Source organism: Panthera leo, chromosome A3 (genome assembly GCF_018350215.1).
Source record: "Panthera leo isolate Ple1 chromosome A3, P.leo_Ple1_pat1.1, whole genome shotgun sequence".
Taxonomy (NCBI): Eukaryota; Metazoa; Chordata; class Mammalia; order Carnivora; family Felidae; genus Panthera; species Panthera leo.
The window spans coordinates 88,479,705-88,488,708 of NC_056681.1; the positions used below are offsets into that span (position 1 = coordinate 88,479,705).

Here is a 9,004-nt window from a genome sequence, read left to right on the forward strand (position 1 = left end):
TTTTGAAGGCAGTACAAAAGTAGTGTTGGCACAGACAAGTCTTACTTATATTTATACAAAAATCCTAATCAAATGCTACTAAATAAAATTCAGAAGTTCATCAAAATAATAAGACATCATAACCAGGTGGGGTTGGACTCAATGAATCAAAAGATATTTCAACATTAGAACTTGCTATATTAATAGATAAAGGAAAGACTGATCACTTTAGTCTATGCTGGAACAAAAGCATTTAATAAAATTCAACACTAATTTCTTATAAAAGCTTGCAATAAGCTAAGAATAGAAGAAACTTTAACCTCATGGTTCACAACTAAACATAGAAGCATTTCAATTCAAGCAAGGAAAGGGACCAATCCTAACCATGACCTCTGTTATTCCACACTGTGTGACTGTCTTAGCTAATTAAATTTTTTTAAAAAGTCAGAAATGCAAGGGAAAAATCAAAAGTATGAATCTAAGCAAAACCAATGAACAAACAAAGAAAAAAGAGACAAAAAGACAAATACAGAGAACGAACTGGTGGCTGACAGAAGGGATATGGGAAGGATGGGTAAAACAGATAAAGGAGATTAAGAGTACCCTTATTGTGAAGAGCATGGAGACATGTATAGAAGTGTTGAATCACTATATTGTACACCTGAAACTAATGTAACACTGTGTTACTTGAATCAAAAAATAAACCAGTAATAGTATAAATATAAATATAAATATAAATATAAATATAAATATATAAATATAAATATAAATATAAATATAAATATAAATATGAGATAGCTCTTGAACAACTTCCTTGATTTCTTTCACAATAATTAAAATTTTGGGGCTTTCTCTTCCTTTCTGGGTCAACTTTAGCAATATATACTTTTCTGGAACCATCAGCCATCCTTAAGTTTATGGATTTATTTCCATATAATTTACTTATATTTCAGTTATTTTTTAAAACTGCTTTTAAAATTCCCTCAAGTCTGTGGTTATTTCCATTTTCTGATTCTTAATTTTGTCCAGGAATCAGGAAAGTATTTATAATTTCTTACATTCTTTTTCCTTGATTAGGTTTGCTTAGTGATTTACCTATTTCATCCCCCCGCCAATAAATAGCTTTTTGATTTAGAAAGGAATAGGACATTGTCATTATTACAGCTATTAGGACTGCCTACAATACAATATCTCAGGGAATCAACTAAAAACCTATTAGATCTATAAAAAGCATGTAATAACTTGCTCAGATACATGACAAACATATATATAATCAACAGCTTTCTTATATGTTAGCATTTATAAATTTGAAAATATAATTTAAAATATATAATGAATAATGTGAATATTCATGTGAATTTACATGAATAATGTGAATACTGTGAATTCATGAATAATGTAAGATTTCTGGGAAGAAAGCATAAAACTTTATGAAAGAAATAAAAGAAGACCTAAATAGAGACTTACCATGTTGGGATGTCAGTTTCTCCAAAATTGGATAAACTCAATGTAATCACAATCAAAATCCCATGGGATTTTATAAATGAAATTTCACAAATTAATTCTAAAGCTCATCTGTGATAATAAACATACAAGAATAGCCAAGACATTTTTGAAAACGATCAACGATGGGAGACTTTCCATACTAGATATCAGAACATATTTTAAGATATCAAAAATTAAAATAGTCTCCTATTAGCACAGAAACAGACAAATACACAAGTAGGATATGGAGTCTAGAAAGAGACTCATGCATTGCAAATCAGTGAGGAAAGGACTGACTACTAATAATAGGTGTTTAGGACATTCAGATGGCCATTTGAGAGAAAAAAAGTTTAAAGCTGCATCTCATATAATCCTCAAATAAAATCCAGATAGATTAAATACCTAAATGTAAAACAAAACTAAAATATTTTTATAATCTGGGGGTTGATGATGGCTGGGAAAGCCTTTCTAACCAAGAAACAAAACTCAGATGCTTAAAGGAAAGGACTGACAATTCAACTGCATTACATTTCAAAATTCTGTACGATCAAAGCTAGTACAACCAATTAACAATAGGTGAATGGGAAGTTATGGGTTAGCAATTCTGAAACTGTATAGTGGGCCTGAATGAATATGTAAATGGCTGGTAGATGGTGGGAGCCAGGTTCTTATCATTGGAGAGAAGGAAAGGTTAGAATTGTCCCTGTGGTACTGGATTAGAGTTTGAAACATCTGTATAAACTTATATATGTATATGTATATATATATATATATATATATATATATATATATAGTACATACATCATATATTATACACACAAACACACACACCATACACACACAGAGAGATGTATAGATACAGAAACAAATATAGATATGTGTGTGTACACGGGTTATTATATAATAAAGTATCTAGCTCTGTCTGCTGAGAGCCCATAAACAACACCCTAGTAGCAATGAGCACACTAAGCACCCAGATCTTGGTTTCTAAATATCATTTTACCATAAAAGGAGCTAGAGCTCCATGAAGAATTAGTTAATTCTAGAACTGGAACAGGAAAAGTACAAGATAAGCCTGGAGCATCTTGTAGTTTCATAAATCAAGGAAATGTTCAAATGAGACGATGGAGGTTTTTCAAAGGTAGACAGGAACCAACCTGAAAGAGCATTACAATGGCCAAAACTGAGCAAAGAAATAGATAACATGGTGTTGAATTATAACCCAAAGTAAAAATAAATACAGAAGTCCCAAGGATAGACATACAGATTTGAGAGTGGGATAAAAAACTAAGAGTTCAGAGGCACCTGGGTGGCTCAGTCAGTTAAGCGTCAGACTTCGGCTCAGGTCATGACCTCATGTTCCTGAGTTCTGTCTGTGCTGAGCCAGCACAGAGCCCACTCCAGATCCTCTGTCTCCCTCTCTGTCTACCTCCTCTGCTTGCATGCTCTCTCTCTCAAAAAGAAAGAAAGAAAGAGAGATAGAAGAAAGAAAGAAAGAAAGAAAGAAAGAAAGAAAGAAAGAAGAAAGAAAGAAAGAAAGAAGGAAAGAAAGAAGGAAGGAAAGAAAGAAAAAAAAAGAAAGAAAGAAAGAAAGAAAGAAAGAAAGAAAGAAAGAAAAGCATTTAAAAAATGAGAAAATAGCTTAAAATAGGTGCAAAAACATGTGCATGAGTCCATACCGAGATAAATAAATGATTTAAGTAAATTGAGGAGCCAAAGCTTTCCTATACAAGAATTCCAAATAATTTATGTAGATACATTTTCTAGGAAGTAAATCTTAACCCCCGCCCCTCCCTGTCACATCTCAGTGGGCTGCAATTAGTGACTTGCTTCTTTTTTTTTAAATGGTTTTATTCATTTTTGAGAGGCAGACAGAGCGCGAGCAGTGGAAGGGCAGAGAGAGAGGGAGACACAGAATCCGAAGCAGGCTCCAGGCTCTGAGCTGTCAGCACAGAGCCTGACGCGGGGCTCGAACTCGAACCATGAGATCATGACCTAATCCAGAGTCTGACGCTTAACTGACAGAGCCACCCGGGCGCCCCAGTGACTTGCTTCTACTAGAGTAGGGAAAGGGATAAAGAGTCACTTTACAGTGGAGAAACCTGGCAGATGCTGTTACACCCAAGTATTCAAAGTTCACGTCACTAGTGATGTCATGTAACTTCTGATATATAATGAGGATGTTTCACCTCTGTGGCATTCTTTCAAAAAACCTAGAATCCCTGTCTATTCAAGAGAAAAATATCAGATAAACGCAAATTGGAGGACATTCCGTAAAATGCCTAACCAAGACTTCTCAAAACTGTTAAGGTCATGAAAAGTAAAGAAAGACAGAAAAACTGTCAAAGACCAAAGGAAACTAAGGAGCTGTAGCAACTAAGTGCACCATGGTATCCTAGATTGAATCCCAGAACAGAAAAGCTGGTGATATCCCACTGAAATCTGAGTTTAGTTCATACTAATGTACCAGTGTTGGTTTTTAACATTTTCACAAATGTATGTGGTGATATAAGATGTTAACAGCAGAGGAAACTGGGTGAGGGCTGTAGAACTCTGGATCAATTTGCAACTTCTCCATAAACCTAACATTATTTCAAAATAAAAAGCTTATTTAAAAAATTAAGGGAAAGACTAGGAGAAAATATTTGTTCATCTGTAACAAACAAATACATAGTTTGCATCGCGTGGCTCAGTGGGTCAAGGATATTGTGACAGACCCACTACCCTGACAACATTCATTTCCCTCTGATTCACAGCTGACAGGACTCGGATTGGCTCAGATCCCTTGTCTCCTGCCCCTAACCCAGCTCCATTTATCTTCTCATTCATACGTACCGTTGGTTCTTTCCATACAATTTAATAAGCATATTTTATGCAAGAGAAACTCTCTTAGGATAAAACTGTGAACAAAACACTGTTTTCATGGAGCTTACAGGGAATAAACCATAGTTGATCTAAACCAAATGTGATCATTTTCCTCCCTTTGGCTGTGATAGTTTTTGGGGGTGGTCATATGGTTCAGTTCTGCCCAATAAGATGTAAGAGGTTGTAATGTAAGGAGATCATTTAAAATAGTAATTCAAGTTCAAATAATTTTGAGAACATTTTACATAATTTTAGGGAAGCAACTCCAAATCTACAGAAAGGTGGAAAGAAATCATGGTCTCCTAAGGAAGGAACAGAACAGATTTGGCCCACACAGGCCTTTATCTCTTTGCCTTTCCTTCTTCCTCCTGTTCCTTTCCTCCCGCCTGAAGGTGGATGTAATGCCTGCAGGTGACGCAGCTGTCCTGTGCCTGTGAAATGCTCAGCATGCTAAGCACGACAGAATAGAAAGACAAAAAATGCCTGGGTCTCTGCTCTTCGGCTGCTCTAGTCCTGTATGCTTATGCTTCACCATCCAGAATTCTTAGGATTGGGAATATTATGTAGAGTACAAATCTATGTATTTGTAAAAACATCTCAACATTTTGAGATATTCATTTCAGATTGAGAAAAAGAGATTAGACTTTGGCGCACCTGGGTGGCTCGGTTGAGTGTCTGACTTTAGCTCAGGTCATGATCTCGCAGTTAGTGAGTTCGAGACCCACATCCGGCTTGCTGCTGTCAGAGCAGAGCCCGCTTAGGATCTTCTGTCCCCCTCTCACTGCCCCTCCCCCGCTGTGTTCTCTCACAGATAAATAAACATTAAAAAAAAGAGATTAGACTTTATAGATGAATCAAAAGGCTACTGTGTATCCTGGGGGAACCTCATCTCCCCCCCCCCCCCCCCCCCCCTCTGCAGAGATGGCTACCACACTGAATTTGGTGTCTGTCATTCTCATGCATGTTTTCAAACTTGAAGTTCTATCATGCTGTTACCATTCTGCCACTTGCATTTTTATTCAAGAAAATTAGGGGCGCTTGGGTGGCTTGGTCGGTTAAGCGTCCGACTTCAGCTCAGGTCATGATCTCATGGTCCGTGAGTTTGAGCCCCGCATCGGGCTCTGTGCTGACCGCTCAGAACCTGCAGCCTGTTTCTGATTCTGTGTCTCCCTCTCTCTCTGCCCCTCCCCTGTTCATGCTCTGTCTCTCTTTGTCTCAAAAATAAATAAATGTTAAAAAAAAATTAAAAAAAAAAAGAAAATTAAAAAAGTTTGTTAGTGTTGGCGAATGTAGTTGTAGTTCATTTTAATTGCTATACGGTCTCTATTAGATGAATATATCACAATGGATCTATTCTCCCATTGGTGGATATCTAGGTTATTTCTTTTACTTATTTATTTCTTTTTTTATGTTTATGTATTTTGAGAGACAGGAAGCAAGCGGAGAGGGGCAGAGAGAAGGGGGACAAAGGATCCTAAGCAGGCTCTGTGCTGACAGCAGAACCGGAAATAGGGCTCAAACTCACAAACCGCGAGATCATGACCTGAGCTGAAGTCAGATGCTCAATCAACTGAGCCACCCAGGCATCCCACATTTCGGTTATTTCTAATCTTTCATCATTATAAACAATACTAGAAGGTACAGTCTTAAACATGTCTTCTGATGGCTAGGTTTCTCTAGGGAATGTTCTCAGAAGCAGAGTTTCTGAGTCTTAGGATATGCACATCTTTAGCTTTACCAGACACACACCCATAATACCTTGTTCAAAACTGTTGGAGCCAAATGTGGTTCATAATAAGAACTGTTTGGATCTTAGAAGGGCAGTATGGTACATGTGCCATGTATCAGACCCTAGCAGGGCTTGGGAGAAGTATTCCATAAGCAAATATATTACTTTTTCTGTGCTGAAAAGTAAAAATATCCACATTAAGTGTGATAAAGACCATAAATAGCCTCCCATCAAGTTAGGTTTTACCACCAAATATGTTAAGAAAGAACTTCCAGTTTTCAGGGGTTTTTTGTTTTGTTTTGTTTTTTGATTTCTGAATTGCAGATAAGGGATTTGAATCTGCAGCACAAAACTGCTTTAGAAAGTAGTTGTATTAAGAATATCTCTTTCCACCACCATTTCTCCCTCTCCTCATCAACATTGGTTAATATCAGACTGCAGGACTTTGCCAATCTGATAGATGTTTACACCTTACTTCTTTAAGTAAAACAAACCAGAAAATGTAGAATATGGAAGGAGAGATCTCACTTACGACAGTAATGAAAACACTAAACATCCGTGGTTGTACTAAATAAGAAATGTGAAGATTCCAAACGCAGAAAATGTTAAAACTGTTAGAGAAATCTAGATGTGATGAGTAAACGGACAGATATTTTTCACAAATGCATCGACAATGTTATACAGATGCTATTTACCTGCAAATTATTCTATAAATTCAATGCAATTCCAATCAAAATCACAATAGAACTTTTAAAACTTGAAAAAGAGAATTATAAAATTACCCTGGAAGAATAATTATCCAAATATTCTGGAACAATCTGAAAGAGAAAAGCATGACGTAGGAAGGGATTAGTAGGTATTAAAACAGACTAAAAAGATATGGTAATTAAAACAATATGGTAATGGCTCAGAAATAGAAATGATCATGGAACAGTAAATAAAGTCCAGAAATAGGCCCAAGAATAAATGGGAATTTAATATATGATAAAGATGATATTGACAAATTAATCAGAGATTCTGTGGGACAACTGGTCAGCCAGTCAGCCATTTGGTGTGGGGGGTTGGGGGGGGTGGGGGGAGGAAAGCTGGGTCACTGCCACATTCTCCTATTGGAGGGAGTGTAAATTGGGGATTTTCAAGAGTAACACACAATTTCTATTAAGATTTGTAATACTAACGACCTTTAACCAATCAATTCCACTCCTGAAATTTTATACTATGCAAGAAGGCAAGGATGTATACAAGAGTCTTGCGATATTACTCACAATAGTGAAACACTGGAAACATGCCAGATATTCACCAACTCAGAATTAAATAAACCCCAGGTACATCCATGCAATGGAAGTATTCATGGGCTTCAGAAAGGAAGAAATCCCATTATATTGCCATGAAAGATGTTTAAGATACGTTAAGTGGGAAAGAAGCCCGCAATATAAAATACCAGGATTCAATTTTTTTGGTGAAAAAAGTATCTACATATTCAGATGATCTGAAAGAACATCACCATACTGTTAACAGTGATTCTATGTGGGAAATGGAATTAGGGCTCAGTATTTAGACACCCACATCCACATCCACACATGCACGGACACACTCCTTCACCACCACCACCACCACCACCACCAGGAGCACACCCTGCCTGTCAGGAATTAAACTGCCATTTTGGTTTCTCACCTGACGCGGTCTGTTTTCAACCTGTTCCTTACTCCACAGCATACCAAGAGTGGGGTAGTACATGGCTGTAGAGAATTTTAAAACCATAACAAAACTGACCAAAAGCTACTTTGCTTTTTATTCTCAATCCCCTTCCAAACCAGTGTGGGCCACAAGATATTCCTCCCAGCAGGGAGTGCTGCTTTCCCAGCCGCACCCCCCTCGGTAGTAACTGTCCCCACTGCGGGTGTGACTCATTTGGTCAGGAGTGCCCAGGTGCCATTTGCTGGGCAAGGTGCCACAGAGGATTCAGACAGGCATGCCAAGTCATTTCTGCCTCCGAAGAGCTCATTGTCGAGGAGCATCAGACAAGCTCCCGGTTCCTAGAAATCATCGGTGTCCCTAGGGCTCAACTTCCTGCCCCCATGACCTGCCTCCCCATAGCAGCCTCTCCTCCTGCTGCTCAAATGGGGGTCTATGCTCACTCCTCCCCACCTGATGCCTTCATGCTGCCCTGCACCTGAGGCCTGTTTCCCCTCAGACATCGGAAAAAAAGGAATCTGAATTTTTGATCTTCCTTCTCCCGTGCCCATCTTTGCCTCCCTTCACCTCCAAGGTCCAGATCATCACTTAATCCTTCACTTTGCTCCTGAGATTGACAGCCCGAAAGCCCCTTCCCTAAAACCTTGGAGACATATCTGGGAAGAAAGAGTGAAATGGTTGCTCGGAACTGGCTACCTGAAAAGCCTTGAGCTGGGCAGAGGCCGCTTTCCTGGGCCCGAGGAAGTGGTGTTTCCTAGCAGCCTTCTCTGGAGAAGAGGTTCACTGGAGAGGGCAAGGACTTACTCCATCAGCTTTAAAAATGAGCACTCCATGGAATAGAAAGAAAGAAAAGCCATCCACCCGGCTTAACCTGAGCCTTGTAACAGAGAGGGGAGTGTGTAGGGAGAACAAGAGGGAGATCTAATTAATTACCCTTAGAAGCAAAGGTAAAAGTTGAAGATTACGAGACCCATTTACAGGAGGAAATAGACCCATCATTGAGCCTAGAGAATGGAAGGATTGTTTAGGGCCAGAAAAGCGTCTCAATGTTCAGATTCCATTCCTTTTCTGGAGCTTTGGAGAGAGGAAGGTCATAGCTTGGGCCTGGAAGATAACACTAAGCAGTGGGTTCAGACTGGGAGGGGGCCTGTTCTCTTGGGTCTAGTTCTGGGCCCACATCCTGCCCCCACCCTGAGGGAACAGGAGCTTCAATCCTCTCTGGGAGTTGATGTGGGCTGGCTGGTGAAGGGG

The 9,004-nt window shown here is 38.7% G+C and overlaps 1 long non-coding RNA gene across 2 annotated transcripts; it reads right to left on the minus strand.

Moving 5' to 3' along the window:
* Positions 1–2,432: 2,432 nt before the first annotated feature.
* LOC122216191 lies at positions 2,433–8,965 on the minus strand. 2 transcript variants are annotated; one of them, XR_006200777.1, is made up of 4 exons: positions 8,450–8,965; positions 7,733–7,797; positions 6,841–6,876; positions 2,433–2,621 (listed from the first exon to the last, which is right to left on the minus strand). It is a non-coding gene; the product is annotated as an uncharacterized LOC122216191 (long non-coding RNA). The 2 variants fall into 2 exon arrangements; XR_006200778.1 differs by lacking the exon at positions 7,733–7,797.
* Positions 8,966–9,004: the final 39 nt, after the last annotated feature.